Consider the following 15,873-nt stretch of genomic DNA (forward strand, 5'->3'; position numbering starts at 1 on the left):
TGGAAGTGAGGTTGCAAGGACTGCTTGTTGGCTACCTGAGGCTGGACTGTTTTTGTTCCTTTGCTTTGCTTTCAGTGGTTATCTGGAACAGTTAATTGAAGTCCAACATGTATATATACAATCCATATGTACATTTCCATGAGTAAATAGGCATACTTACAAACTATATTGGATTAACAGTGTGTTGCTGCACATTCTCATTCACATGCACATGTGAATGTACATCTATATGCATATAATGATGAAAGGGACTAAGGGAAACTTTACTAGAGGTGTTGGTGTGCACACAACTGATTTATGCTCTTCTCTCTAACAAAGTGGGGAAATTGGCTCATATACTTTTTAAAGTCCAAAAGCATAGACTTAACGTCTACAGATTTTGTTCTTAATACACACATATATGTTACAAAGGAAAAAAAACCCTAGCACATGGACCAGCATACTAGTTCTAGCAGGCCTAACTTAAAGGTAGAGAAAGATGAAGATTGGGGAAATTAGCATTTGCTAAATAAGGAGTGGAAAGTAGCTCTATGGAAATGGCAACGTGACCATAAGAAGCTCGGGCACTTGTGGCCTGTGGGGTGGAAATGGATAGATTTAGGAGGAAAGGGGAGGAAATAGAGCATAAATAGTTATAGTTACCTGGCATCAGCATAAGGAGAATCCCAAAGACTTCGCTTCTTGTTTGGTTCCAGATAGATAGAAAAATGCTATGGGCACGGACTACCCTTAGGTTTCTCAGCTTTAATTCTGAATTTATAAATGGGATGAAAGCTCCAAGCCACTTAGACACTCTTGAATACTAAATTACTAAGAAACAGCCAAAAGAAGAGTATATCCAGATGGTTCTATTAGACCCTTGACCTTTTAGTATTCATGGCAATGTTGGGTATACTGAATGGAAGCTTAGCGGTTATTAGGGATCCTGGAGCCACCACAGTTTGGTTTAAAAATAGAATTTGGTTAGAGAGCCTTAGAAATGGGGCTTCTTGTATGAACTCCCTAAAATGGTTGTGCTCAGCTTGAGACCTTTAGTAGCCACTTCCCAACGTTTTAGGCTATCTGTAGCCCAGTGCTCTAGGCTGAAAGATCACAGTTTATACAGGGTTGTAAGTTACTTGCACAGCCTCATGTTCTGGTGATGTATGTAATCTGACTCTGGACTGAATGGGTGATTTCCCAGGGGCTAAAGTTTTCTTTCTGGGTATAAAAGGTGAATAGATCTCTCTCTGAGCAAACAAGGCAACAAAGTGGTACAAGAAGAAAATGGAGGGCTCTTGGCCCTGGAAACGTGGGTTAGGTGCTGGAATGGAAAATTATGCTACAAAAAGGTCATGAAGAAAAGATCATTAAGATATTATAAATCCAGGTTATTCTTGGAGCTGAGGTCCACAGGTGTGAGCTGCCTAAACAAAAAGAAAGAACATCTGCTGTCCTAACTCCAAGAGTGTTATAGCAGGAGTCCCCAACCTTTTTGGACCCCTGGACACATTTGGGAATTTGAGAAACTGTGTGGGCACCAATACAAAATGGCTCCCACCGAGTATGCGGCTAGTCACATAATGGCTGATGTGGGGACCTGGTGAGCCAAAAGTGAGCTGAAGAGGTGGTGGAGGTGGAGAAATACCAGGCCTAGAGGCTGAGAGTGAGGGAAAAATAGTAAGGCAAAGGGGGGTAGAGGAGAGAAAAAAGAGCAAGGCTAGAGGCTAGAAAGGGAGAGGAAGAAGAAGGCTAGGGAAGGGGGGAAATAGTGAGGAAAGGGGTTGTGGAGAGAGAAATAGTAAGGCTAGAAACTAAGCTAAGGGGAGAGAGCAAAAGGAAAAGGTCTGTGTGGGTAGAAGAAGATTGCGCGGGTCCAGAAAGCACCTCATTCCTTCTTTGCCTGCCTGTCAATAGGTGATCTGCAGCGGGTGCAGGCACAGGAAGGAGAACCTGGTGCCCTAATGATTTTCAGGGGTTTTATTAAAAAATAAATTTTTGAAGGGGGTAGGGATTGGAGAGCTACATGGGTACCATTGGACGTCCCTGTGGTTTCTAGCCACTTTACAAATTAAAATTTAGTTGGCCACACATGGCAGCATGGTTCAGTATTCCAAACAAAAGGGATTATTAGGCTCATCGATGTGGTATCTGAACCTGTTGACCTGTTTAGAAGGAGGTGATGTTTCAAAAATTAGCCAAATGTCCTGCCAAGAATGTGGCAGGACATAATGAGAAATGCCGGGTTGGATGAATCACAGGTCAGAATTAAGATTGCCGGGAGAATTATCAACAACCTCAGATACGCAGACGATACCACCCTAATGGCAGAAAGCGAAGAGGATCTAAAGAGCCTCTTGTTGAGGGTGAAAGAGGAGAGTGCAAAAGCTGGTTTGAAACTCAACATTAAAAAAACGAAGATCATGGCATCTGGCCCCGTCACTTCCTGGCATATAGAAGGGGAAGAAATGGAAGCAGTGACAGATGTTATTTTCTTGGGCTCCAAGATCACCGCAGAAGGTGACTGTAGCCATGCAATTAAAAGACGCTTGCTCCTTGGGAGGAAAGCTATGGCAAACCTAGACAGCATAGTAAGAAGCAGAGACATCACCTTGCCGACAAAGGTCCGTCTAATCAAAGCTATGGTTTTCCCAGTAGTAACGTATGGCTGTGAGAGCTGGACTATAAGGAAGGCTGAGTGCCGAAGAATTGATGCTTTCGAACTGTGGTGCTGGAGAAGACTCTTACGAGTCCCCTGGACTGCAAGGAGGTCAAATCAGTCAATCCTACAGGAAATCAACCCTGAGTGCTGATTGGAAGGACAGATACTGAAGCTGAAGCTGAAATATTTTGGCCACCTAATGCGAAGAGAAAACTCTCTGGAAAAGACCCTGATGCTGGGAAAGACTGAAGGCAAAAGAAGAAGGGGATGGCAGAGGATGAGATGGCTAGATAGCATCACTGATGCAATGAATATGGACTTGAGCACGCTCCGGGAGAGAGCGCAGGACAGGAAGGCCTGGCGTGCTATGGTCCATGGGGTCACGAAGAGTTGGACATGACTGAACGACTGAACAACAATGTTAAATGGAAATCAGGGGGTGGGCTGTTCTAACCTTAATAAAATTAAAAGGGTTTTCCCAATCTTCTTGAAATCTACATGTGCCAGAAAGAAATGTGTATTTTACATAACCTGAAAATTTCAGGAAGATTGGTTAAATACTGAGGGAGAAAGGGCAGTTAATAGAAAAAAGAAAACAAATACTCGGTCACACAAAAGTTTTCCTGAAAACATGTGTTGGCAACCTTTTTGTGAAAAAACTCATTTGTGAAAAAACTCTAGGGTCCTTATTTTAAAGATTGATGTTTTCCTATTCCTTTTATATTGTAGCTGGTGGGATGGAATTTCTTTTTTTTTTAAATCCAATTTACTTGTTATAATTTTTATTTTATTATGAAAGTTTATGGGAGTCTCATAACACAGTGCTTGGAATGTTGAGGGTTTGGGGGGGAATACCTGCTGTGTGGAGGAGAAGAAGCAGCAGCAGCAGTGAGTTTCTGGGACCTGTGTGTGTGTGTGTGTGTGTGAGAGAGAGAGAGAGAGACAGAGAGACAGAGAGAGACAGAGAGAGAACTCAGACAAGCAATCCCCTCAGTGTGACCGGACCCCACCACTTCTGTTTACTGGCTCCCACCCATTCCCCTTCTTCTGCTCCCCCTGTCCTCCTTAATCGTTCATGTTACTACAGTCCTTTTTGGTTCAAGTTCTGGTAACAGAGGACTTAGAAGGAAGCTACGGAATGTAATGGCAGTGAAACTTTGGTTCAGAAGCAGGCCTGTCTTTCTTGAGGGCAGAAAGTTTTGCTGCCTGGAGTCTGAGAAGCCGGCACTCATGCTGGCAAAGCAGTGGTCATGCTGTGGAGCAATGGACCAGTATGAGAAAAGGTTACAATGTTTGTTACTCCTTGCCGCTAGCAGCTCCATGAGTCCAAAGTGCTCCCATGTATCCTGATAAGAAAGGACTGGAGTGACATCAGCTGCTTAAAGAATGAGAAACTGTTCCTGCAGGTTTCTGCACACAAATATGTCATTCACCAATCCAGAACCAAATTTTCCAGTTAGCAACTATGGAAAATTGCCAATCAGAAAACAGAAATTGCAAGGGTGTCAGGGGAGGTCCGCCATGCTCTGTCATTGCAGCCTTTTAAAAAGGCCTTGATAACATGTTATTTTAACATGGCCTTCTCTTGATATGACTGCTACTGTTGCTGTTACTGCTGTTATTGTTGTTTCTGGTTTTATTCTTGGCTTTTATTGTTTTTATTTTTATGTTTTTATTGCTTTTAATATTTTAACTGTTTTTATGTATTTTATTGCTGTAAGGCACCTGGTGAGGGCTTCTGCCCTGAAAGGCGGCCAAGAAATGTTTTAAATAAATAAATATTAAAGCAAGCAGTATCACCCTGTGAAAAAGACAAAAACCACATTTGTTCCAACCCGGCATGATGATTTTTACATTTTGCTTAATTATGAACTTTGTTAGCAGTTTTGGGGTTGTTTTGAGAGCCCTTTTGCACTCAGCCTGGTTCTTGTCTCCCTTTTGGGAGAAGAAGAGTCCTCTTTTCACTTTTTGAACATGTTTTCCCTTGGCTTTGAGAGGATTTTGGCTATCTTTCCCCAACCCAGTTCCTCTGAGCCAGGCTTCTGGGCAGCTTGGTGTAGTTTCCACTCTCTATTTAATTTTGCTCACTGGTGAAGCTTGGGCTTCAAAACACTTTCCATTTTAAAATATTTTCTTCACTCTACCTGGATTAATTTCCCCTACCTGGACTAATTCTACACATAGCAAAGGATAGAGAAGTCTCTTTCAGCCTTCCTGTGGGTCCACGCAAGCCTGGTCTTCAGATGTCTGCTTAGGATAGGTAGCTATACCTTCCTTTTAACACTCTCCCCCCGCCCCGCTTCCCTTTCTCTAAAATTTTGGACCATACGGCTATAATGTTGGAAGCTTCAAACAGTGCATTTAATGACTTTGGACTAGTGGAAGTTTAAGCAGAGCTAAGTAACAATTCAGACTGCTGCTGGGCCTACTAACATTGTTTGGGGCCTGCTCACATAATTTTTTTAATAGGCCTTAGCAACAGTTAAACTTTAATCACTGCATGTTTCACATTTTACTTCTGTATCTGATGTTCTTTTGCATTTACTTTTCTTTATAAACCATTCATATCTTAAGACTTCTTGTATGGCATGTTTTCATTTGTTTAACAAGTTAAAAGGGTATTCACTGTTTTCCTGCTTAAATTTTAAAATATATTTTTAACAGGCCTAGTAACTTAAAGAGTTAAAGAGTTGGGCGAAATCCTCAATGTCTGAGTAAGGTGCCCCTGGAGATGATTTAGACTGGCCCCAACCACATAACACTATTTCCCCTTCTGAAGAGGTCTGGACCCCAGACTACTAAAGGCAAACAAACTGTCAGACCATAATAACGATTTTTCATGTGCCCATTTCCTTTATGAGACAGGTGCTCCTGGAAGCTACCACCACTCCTTTTGGGTCTGCATTCTGCAGCAACCATTCTCAGCTGAACTTGATGGAATCGCACCCTCCACCCCCCACTGACCTCCCCTGACCAGGCCTCCTGGGGAACTATAGGGATAGATAGAACAGGCATACACAGCATGTACAGAGTGATGAGAATAGCAAATCTAAAAGCAAGTATGCTGTGGAGACGTTTGCTTTTCAAAAACCAAGAAAATTCAGTCATCAAAAGCCCTGCCAGTTTAAAAGACCAGAAGCTAAGGCTATCTCATGTTGGTCCAAAATCCACAAAGCCAGAAGATTGGAAGTTAAGGCTGATGCCTTAACTGATGTCTCCTGTGATCAGTCATGATGTTATGCATGTCACAAATTGTGCTTGCCTACAACTTACCCTCCATGCACCCACACTTTTCCTGGGTCTTTCAGTCCCAAATCCAGATTGGGATGATGCCTGGGACCAGCAAAGTTGCTCCACATTTTCCTGGTTCTGTATTGCAGTATGAAGCATCTGAGCCTTACTGTATTGCTAGAGGAATCCTATGTGAGGTGACTTGCACCTTTATTCTGTGAGTTGACCCATGCCTTTTTTGGGTGAATTGATAGTGAGACATGGGTGTCTCCTTTAATGTAGACAGGCTGAGAGTGGTACTACTGCTAATAACAGTGTGTGGTACATGTAGCTGTATTTCCTAACAACATTATGATTGATGCTGCTGCCAGTCACAGTGAGAAATGTCAAAGCGGGTTGGGGGTGGGGGAGATTGTTTCAAAAATTATTAAGAGGCAAAAATTATCAAGAAAAAGAGGCAAAAATTATCAAGAGAAAGTGCAGCCTAGTAGTGTGGGGGTGGGAAATATAATGATTTAAAGCAGAAATCTGCTGCTAAATTTATATTGAAGTTTTTTTTGTAAAACAATGCCTTCTCCCTTCTAAAAGGTGCTCACAGAGACTTACATAGAATATGAAGTTAGACAATTGAGCTCACATATCTGAACCCACACATCTTTTCTGGGGTGAAGTGATGTTGGGAAGATACTATTTGAAACAAACAAGTAGTATGCTGGAAGAGGGTGTTTAAGCCTTCCACTTATCATTTCTTACTACAACACCACACTTCCAAAACTGTTCTGTCTTTGCCAAGCATCTCAAGATCCAAAGCAACCATGGATAGAGCTTGCAGTATGTGTGCTGGTGGAAATCTCAGTGTGGTAGAGAATGAATATTTTTCTTTCAAATTCCAAACCCATTCTTTTGGAATCAAACATCTTGTATTAGAAAGCACCCCCAAAATCTTGCTGCATGCCTGCTGGTGGAAATCTTGGTGTGGTGCTGAGTAATATTTTTTGTCTCATTCATGATGGGTCATTTCAAAATCCAGAATCAAAAACTTGAATTCTAATGTAATTCAATCTTACTTTGTAGTGACACAAAAAATAATGCAGGGGTGCAAGAAGAGGTCTCCCTCTCATTGTAGGCACCCATCCTGCAAGCTACTGATATAAGCAACAAACAGGTATGGGTCACCTCACAGCAGGATTACTCTAGCAATGCAGTAAGCCTCAGATACTTCATAAGGCAATACAGGACCAGGACAACGTGGAACATCTTTGCTGGTCCCAGGCACTCCATCCTCCCAATCTGGATTTGGGACTGAAAGATCCAGGAAAAGTGTGGGTGCATGGAGGGTAAGTTTGTGACATTGCACAACATCATGACTGATCACGGGTCATGCTAGATAAGGCATCAGCCTTAGCTTCTGATTTTCTGGTTTCGTGGAGTTTGGACCAACATGAGATAACCTTAGCTTCTGGTCGTTTAAACCGCAGGTTTTTTGGTGATTGAACATAGTGGGATGTTTCAGCCTGCATTCTAAAGTGTTAAACCAGTAAATCAGGAAAGAAATTACATGCTTAGTTCATGCCAGATGTTGCTATATCAGCTTCAAGGTAGTCATTCACTTTAATCACCCATAAGCCCTGTGAGCAGCTAGATTGGCCGGTAGACAAATTAAGACAAATCTAGAGTCCTTTGGTGGCAGGCCCTGTTTTTAAACTGCTCCCTGCCTAGACACCAGGGTGGCTGGTACTCTGCTCTTGCCGCCACCTTTCTTCAGTTTTTACATTTTGCAACCTGATTTGATAGCACAAGGTTTAATCACAAGGGAGAAGATTGAAGAAACTGTGAGTGGTTGCCTAGTAACCACTCATATGTCTCCTGCTGTTTTCTGGCTGCAACAGGAAGTGGATGATGGCCCATAGGTGGTAGCTTCTCTTCATGTTTTCTCCTTCTTTCATCCATGAATGGGGTTCCTGATTCCAGCTGCCACTATACCAGCTATAAAAACTAGGATGACACCTGCTGATGTGCAGTGAGAGGAGGAAAGTTTAACCAAGGAGGTGTGGTAGCCGACAGCTTTTCTTAAGGCAGAATTGCCCTGAAATTCACCACTTTGCAACTCTTATGCTAGAATATAGTTACAGACATTAGAAGGATTCTGCTATCAGGCTAGATGGACTGCTTGTCTAACCAAGTTGACTGATACACAGTTTTAGTGGTGGAAAATTTATCCTTTGACGTGTTTACTTCAGGCTAAGAAACTCACCGAATTTTATCAGATATGTGCCAAATTAAAGTACTCTTTAGTTTAACTATAAATGACATATCTAATGTCCGGCCTGTGTAAGTGTGAATGAGCAATATCTGTATGTTGTGAGGAAGTACAGTTATTTGTGTGATGTAGTTGGTGGCTACAGGGTTAGGCTTGGTCATGGGGTTGCATCCAATGCCACTCTTGTGTGGGCGGCCATGATGTAGCGCTTCCGGGGGCAAGTGCCGAAGCGAGTGGAAACGCTTGTTTCCAGGAGGGGAGGGTTGCGCCCGTTCTAGAAATGAGCATTTCCACTTGTTTCGGTGCTTGCCCCCGGAAGCGCTACATCATGGCCATTAGTGGTAGGGGCCGCATGTGCTGCCACCGCCACCAGCATGCTCAAGCCGCCCGTGCAAGGATCCAGCCCATGTTAAATACATAGTATGGGGTAATTTCTGGCAAGGTGTTATTTCTCAGCCTAGCCTACTTCACAGTGTAATTGTAAGGGTAAAGTGCCACTCTGCTCTTTGGAAGTGTGGTGAACCATTATTTAGATTCAACAATGGTCCAGATAAAAAAAAGGTAAAGGTGTCCCCAACCAGTCGTGTCCAACTCTAGGGTGCGGTGCTCATCCCCGTTTCTAAGGCGAAGAGCCAGTGCTGTCCGAAGACGCTTCCGTGGTCATGTGGCCAGCGTGACTGAACACCGAGGTGCATGGAACGCTGTTACCTTTCCCGCCGAGGCGGTACCTATTTGTTGTTGTTGTTCAGTCGTTCAGTCGTGTCCGACTCTTCGTGACCCCATGGACCATAGCACGCCAGGCCTTCCTGTCCTGCGCTCTCTCCCGGAGCGTGCTCAAGTTCATATTCATTGCATCCGTGATGCTATCTAGCCATCTCATCCTCTGCCGTCCCCTTCTCCTTTTGCCTTCAGTCTTTCCCAGCATCAGGGTCTTTTCCAGGGAGTTTTCTCTTCGCATTAGGTGGCCAAAATATTGGAGCTTCAGCTTCATTATCTGTCCTTCCAATGAGCACTCAGGGTTGATTTCCTTTAGGATGGACTGATTTGACCTCCTTGCAGTCCAGGGGACTCGTAAGAGTCTTCTCCAGCACCACAGTTCGAAAGCATCAATTCTTCGGCGCTCAGCCTTCCTTATAGTCCAGCTCTCACAGCCATACATTACTACTGGGAAAACCATAGCTTTGATTAGACGGACCTTTGTCGGCAAGGTGATGTCTCTGCTTCTTACTATGCTGTCTAGGTTGGCCATAGCTTTCCTCCCAAGGAGCAAGCGTCTTTTAATTTCATGGCTACAGTCACCGTCTGCGGTGATCTTGGAGCCCAAGAAAGTAAAATCTGTCACTGCTGCCATTTCTTCCCCTTCTATATGCCAGGAAGTGATGGGGCCAGATGCCATGATCTTAGTTTTGTTAATGTTGAGTTTCAAACCAACTTTTGCACTCTCCTCTTTCACCCTCAACAAGAGGCTCTTTAGATCCTCTTTGCTTTCTGCCATTAGGGTGGTATCGTCTGCATATCGGAGGTTGTTGATAATTCTCCCAGCAATCTTAATTCCGACCTCTGATTCATCCAACCCGGCATTTCTCATGATGTACTCTGCATATAAGTTAAATAAGCAGGGTGACAATATGCAGCCTTGTCGTACTCCTTTCCCAATTTTGAACCAATCGGTTGTTCCATGTCTGGTTCTTACTGTTGCTTCTTGACCCTCGTACAGGTTTCTCAGGAGACAGGTAAGGTGGTCTGGTACTCCCATCACTTTAAGAATTTGCCACAGTTTGTTGTGATCCACACAATCAAAGGCTTTAGCGTAGCCAATGAAGCAGAAATAGATGTTTTTCTGGAATTCTCTTGCTTTCTCCATGATGCAGCGAATGTTGGCGATTTGATCTCTAGTTCCTCTGCCTCTTCGAAACCCAGCTTGTACTTCTGGTAGTTCTCGGTTCGCATACTGCTGAAGCCTAGCTTGTAGGATTTTAAACATCACCTTGCTGGCATGTGAAATGAGCGCAATGGTGCGGTAGTTTGAACACTCTTTGGCGTTGCCCTTCTTTGGAATTGGAATGTAAACTGACCTTTTCCAGTCTTGTGGCCACTGTTGAGTGTTCCAGATTTGTTGGCATATTGAATGCAGCACTTTAACAGCATCATCTTTTAGGATTTTAAATAGCTCGGCTGGAATACTGTCATCTCCGCTAGCTTTGTTGTTACTAATGCTTCCTAAGGCTCACTTGACTTCACTCTCGAGGATGTCCGGCTCAAGTTCAGTGACCGCACTATCATGGCTATCAGGGACATTCACTTCTTTCCTGTATAGTTCTTCTGTGTATTCTTGCCACCTCTTCTTAATCACATCTGCTTCTGTTAGGTCCCTGCCTTCTTTGTCCTTTATCATGCCCGTCTTTGCACAAAACGTTCCCTTGAGATCTCCAATTTTCTTGAAGAGATCTCTAGTCTTTCCCATTCTGTTGTTTTCCTCGATTTCTTTGCATTGTTCATTTAAGAAGGCCTTCTTGTCTCTCCTTGCTCTTCTCTGGAACTCTGCATTCAGTTGGATATATCTTCCCCTTTCTCCCTTGCTTTTCGCTTCCCTTCTTTCGTGAGCTACTTGTAAAGCCTCATCAGACAGCCACTTTGCTTTCTTGCATTTCTTTTTCTTTGGGATGGATTTCGTTGCTGCCTCCTGAACAATGTTACGGACCTCCGTCCATAGTTCCTCAGGCACTCTGTCTATCAGGTCTAATCCCTGAAATCTGTTCCTCACCTCCACTGTATATTCATCAGGGATATGATTTAGGTCATACCTGAACGGTTTAGTGGTTTTCCCGACGTTCTTCAATTTAAGCCGAAATTTTGCAAGAAGCAGCTCATGATCTGAGCCACAGTCAGCTCCAGGTCTTGTTTTTACTGACTGTATGGAGCTTCTCCATCTTTGGCTGCAAAGGACATAATCAATCTGATTTCGATATTGACCATCTGGTGACGTCCATGTGTAGAGTCGCCTCTTGTGCTGTTGGAAAAGAGTGTTTGCTATGATCAGCGTGTTCTCTTGGCAAAACTCTATTAGCTTTTGTCCTGCTTCATTTTGTACACCAAGGCCATGCCTGCCTGTTATCCCGGTGATTTCTTGACTTCCTACTTTAGCATTCCAATCCCCTATGATGAAGAGGACATCTTTTTTTGGTGTTAGTTCTAGAAGGTGTTGTAGGTCTTCATAGAACCGATCAACCTCAGCTTCTTCGGCCTCAGTGGTTGGGGCATAGACTTGAATTACTGTGATGTTGAATGGTTTGCCTTGGATTCGTACTGAGATCATTCTATCATTTTTAAGATTGTACCCCAGTACTGCTTTTCCCACCCTTTTGTTGACTATGAGTGCTACTCCATTTCTTCTAAGGGATTCTTGCCCAGAATAGTAGATATGATGGTCACCTGAATTAAATTCGCCCATGCCTGTCCATTTTAGTTCGCTGATTCCCAAGATGTCGATGTTCAATCTTGCCATCTCATGTTTGACCACCTCCAGCTTACCTTGATTCATTGATCTGACATTCCAGGTTCCTAAACAATATTGTTCTTTACAGCATCGGATTTTCTTTTCACCACCAGACACATCCACAGCTGAGTGTCCTTTCGGCTTTGGCCCAGCCGCTTCACTCTTTCTGGCGCTACTTGGAAATACCCTCTGCTCTTCCCCAGTAGCATATTGGACACCTTCCGACCTGAGGGGCTCATCTTCCGGCGTCATCTCTTTTAGCCTTGTGATACGTTCCATGGGGTTTTCTTGGCAAGAATACTGGAGTGGGTTGCCATTTCCTTCTCCAGTGGACCACATTTTGTCAGAACTCTCTGCCATGACCTGTCCGTCTTGGGTGGCCCTGCACGGCATAGCTTACGGCTTCACTGAGTTACGCAAGCCCCTTCGCCACAACAAGGCAGTGATCCATGAAGGGGCGGTACCTATTTATCTACTTGCAATTTCTTGCTTTCGAACTGCTAGGTTGGCAGAAGGTGGGACTGAAGACGGGAGCTCACTCCGCCACGCAGCGCTCGGGTCTCGAACTGCTGTCCTGCCGACCTTCCAATCTGCAGTTCAGCGTCTTAACCACTAAGCCACCGCGGCCCCTAATGGTCTAGATAAGGGCCAATAAACTGAAGCTGAATCTTTACAAGATGAAGGCACTGTTGGTAGGTGGTTCTCAGGTTTGGGAAATTGATATTCAACCTGTTCTGAACAGGGTTGCACTCCCCCTAAAAGAGCATGTAGACAGCTTCACGTTGCTACTTGATCCAACATTGTCACTTTAGATCCAGGTGGCCATGGTGGCATGTAGTACGTTTTACCAGCTTTTGCTGGTTCATCAGCTGAAACTATTCTTGGACAGGAATAGGGTGGACACAATTATTCATGCCCTGGGAACCTCCAGGTTGGATTAGTAAGGTGTTATATGTAGAGATGCTCTTAAAATTAACTCAGAAGCTTCACGTAGTGCCGAATTTGGCTGCTAGAATATTGCACCAGTTCTGAAGATTTACACTGGCTGCCTGTTCACCTCTAAGCCCAATTCATGGTGTTACTGTTTACCTTTAAAGCCGAACAGCTTGAGACCCAAATACCTGAAGGAGAGCCTCCTCCCATACAAACCTGCCAGTGCATTAAAATCTTCAAATGAGGCTCTTCAAGTACTATTGGGAGGAAAAGTGCACTGTGTATATACAAAGGTGAGGGCCTTTTCTGTGGTGGTGCCCTGATTTCGGACATTTCACTAGCGCCAGTATTACAATATTTTTATGCCACATCAAGACATTTATATTTGCCCATGCATTTTAACAGGTTATAGTGCCTCTGCTTTCTTTATAGTTTTTAAATGTTTTGCCTCTCAGTATTACTGTTCGTATGAAGGCTGTTTTGTAGTATTATATTTGTTGTTATAAATGTTAATGTCTTGCACACTGTCATGGAATCCGTTTGAATGAAGGGCAGCTTAGAAATGTTTAAGATAAAATAATAAAATAAAATATATGGTAGGAAATAAATAACACTTTATTTATTTACAATATTTATATACTACTCCACATCAAAAGATTTTGGAGTGGTGAACAACAAAGATAAAAAAATAAAACACCATGTTAAAACAAGTAAAACATTTTAAAAGTAACAAATTCTGAATTTAATAAAGTGTGTCTGGTTACTCAAGGAAAACCTCTGGAAATAACAATGTCTTCAGGAGGCACTGAAAGCAACACAGTGTTGCCGCCTGCCTGACCTCTGAAGACAGGGAGTTCTACAGGAAGGGGGCCTGTGAAGGCTCTTTTCCTGGTGGACTCCAGCTGGGCCATGGGTCCATGTGGAACCACCAGGAACATGCCCTCTGTTGACCTCAGTGACCGGTCAGGTTGGTAAAGAAGAACGTGCTCTCTCTGGTATTGGTCCCAAGTCGTTTAGTGCTTTGTACACTAGTACTAATGCCTGCACCTGGTCCAGTAGCGAATAGGAAGCCAGTGCAATTCCCTCAGCAAAGGAGTTGCATGCTGAAAAGGGACAGCTCCTGACAACAGCTGAGCTGCTGCATTCTGCACTAGCTCCAGCTTCCGGACCAGCCTTAAGGGCAGCCCCACATAGAGTGCATGGCAGTAATCCTGTCTTGAGGTTACTAATGCCTGTACTGCAGTGGCTAAACTATCCTTGCCCTGGAGAGGCTGTAGCTGGTGAAGCAGCCAAAGCTGGTAAAGGCACTCTGAGCTGCCGTGGCCACTTGGGCCTCCAGTGACAATGATGGATCTAGAAGTACCCCCAGTCTATGAACCTGATCTTTCAGAGGGAGTGCAACCCTATCCGGAACAGGCAATGAGCCTATCTCCCAGAACCAGGAACCACTCACCCACAGGGCTTCTGTTTTGCCAGGTTTCCATTTCAGTTTACTGGCCCTCACCCAGCCCATTACTGAGTCTAGGCACTGATTCAGGACTTGCACAGCCTCTCCTGATTCAGATGTCACAGGGAGATAAAGCTGCGTGTCATCAGCATACTGATGGCATTTAGCTCCAAATCCCCCAATGACCACTCCCAGTGGCTTCATATAGATGTTAAAGAACATTGGGGACAGGATGGTACCCTGCGGCACCTTGTAGCTCAATTGCCAAGGGGCCGAGGAACAGTCACCCAAAGTTACTCTCTGAAATTGGCCCTGTAGGTAGGACCAGAACCACTGTAACACAGTGCCTCTGATACTCATTCTACTGAGTCAATTCAGGAGGATACCACAGTCAATGGTATCAAAAGCCAATGTTAGATCGAGCAGAATTAACAGGATCACACTCCCCCTGTCCCTCTCTTGATAAAGGTCATCCATCAGGGTGACCATAGCTGATTCAGTCCCATAACCAGATTGAAACTCAGACTACAATGGGTCTAGATAATCAGTATCCCTAAGAAAGGGGTATTTGTGAATAGTTGTCTAATACTGTTGGGTCCAGAGTGGGCTTCTTCAGGAGTGGTCGCTCTACTGACTCCTTAAGGACAGCAGGGACCACCCCTTCCTGCAGGGAAGCATTTATCACTTCCTGAACCACCCAGTCATACCTCCTTGGCTAGCTTTTATTAGCCAGGAGGGGCAGGGATTGAGAGGGCACATGGTCAGTCATATTGCTGCAACCACCTTGTCCACATCATGAGGCTGCAGCAACTGGAACTGATCCCACAAAATCAGGCAGATGGTGGCATCAGACACCTCCCTCGACTGGAACTGCGCTAACCACAACATCCAATTCACTGCAGAGATGAGCAATTTTGTTCTCAAACTGCAATATAAAAAGGGTCCTCTATGGGGCCAGGGCCCCATTTGCTGGGGAGGGTGGTAACAGCTCCCAGACGACCTGGAAGAGTTCTGCTGGACAGCTACTTGAGGACATAACGGAGGCAGCAAAATAAGCCTTCTTTGCTGCCTGCATCTCTATGCAGTAGGTATGATTATGTGTCCTAGAGCATGCTCGGTCATCTTCGCTTCGAGTCTTAACACCATTCGTGCTCTAGCCGATGTCCAGCCTGTTTCATTGACCGCAGCTCCCCAATGTACCAAGGACTGGAGCGGGTACTACAGCGCTGGAGAGGGCACTCAAGTGCAGGTAAGTCAATGGCCCTCCACATCTCACTGTTCTACCGTGAGGCTAGGGCCTTAGCTGGATCACCAGCTCTCTACACTGGAACATCTCCAAGAGCATTCAGAAATCCATTGGATTCCATCAGTCTCCTGGGGCAGACCATCCGAATGGGTCCCCCTCCCCTGCAGGAGGGAAATAGTGCTGTGAGTTCAAATCTCACCACAAAATGGTCTGACGGTGACAGTGGGGTTACTTGGACTCCCCCAATCTTCAGACTACCCATCTCACAATTTGGAGCAAAAGCCACATCAAGGGTATGCCCTACTTCATGTGTTCGGCTGATGCATGGAGGCCATGAAGTCCTGAGCTCGAACTCCAGAGACAGCCTCAGCATGGAAGTTGAAGTCATCCAGATCCATCATCCTGGGTTCTTCCAACACCGCACTTGAGACTGCCTCTGCCAGCTCAGTCAGGGAGGATGCTGGGTAGCAGGGTGGGTGGTACACCAGCTACATTCCCCAATCTGTCTCTGTGGCACCAGGTGCAACCCCTGAAGGGCTGCTCCAAGATTGAGGGGTTTCCTGGTGATAGAGATGGAGGTTCTAGGGACCACAGTGACTCCCCAGCCTTCCAACCTGTG

General features: G+C 44.6%; 1 protein-coding gene across 3 annotated transcripts in view; it reads left to right on the forward strand.

Moving 5' to 3' along the window:
• Positions 1-15,873, forward strand: part of GALNT13 (polypeptide N-acetylgalactosaminyltransferase 13) — a 328,615-nt gene that overhangs the window by 103,172 nt on the left and 209,570 nt on the right. The gene's annotated exons all lie outside the window — the stretch shown is intronic.

The sequence above is a fragment of the Heloderma suspectum genome, chromosome 1, assembly GCF_057233095.1.
Source record: "Heloderma suspectum isolate Gila_16-S chromosome 1, 16-S_ref, whole genome shotgun sequence".
Lineage (NCBI taxonomy): Eukaryota > Metazoa > Chordata > Lepidosauria > Squamata > Helodermatidae > Heloderma > Heloderma suspectum.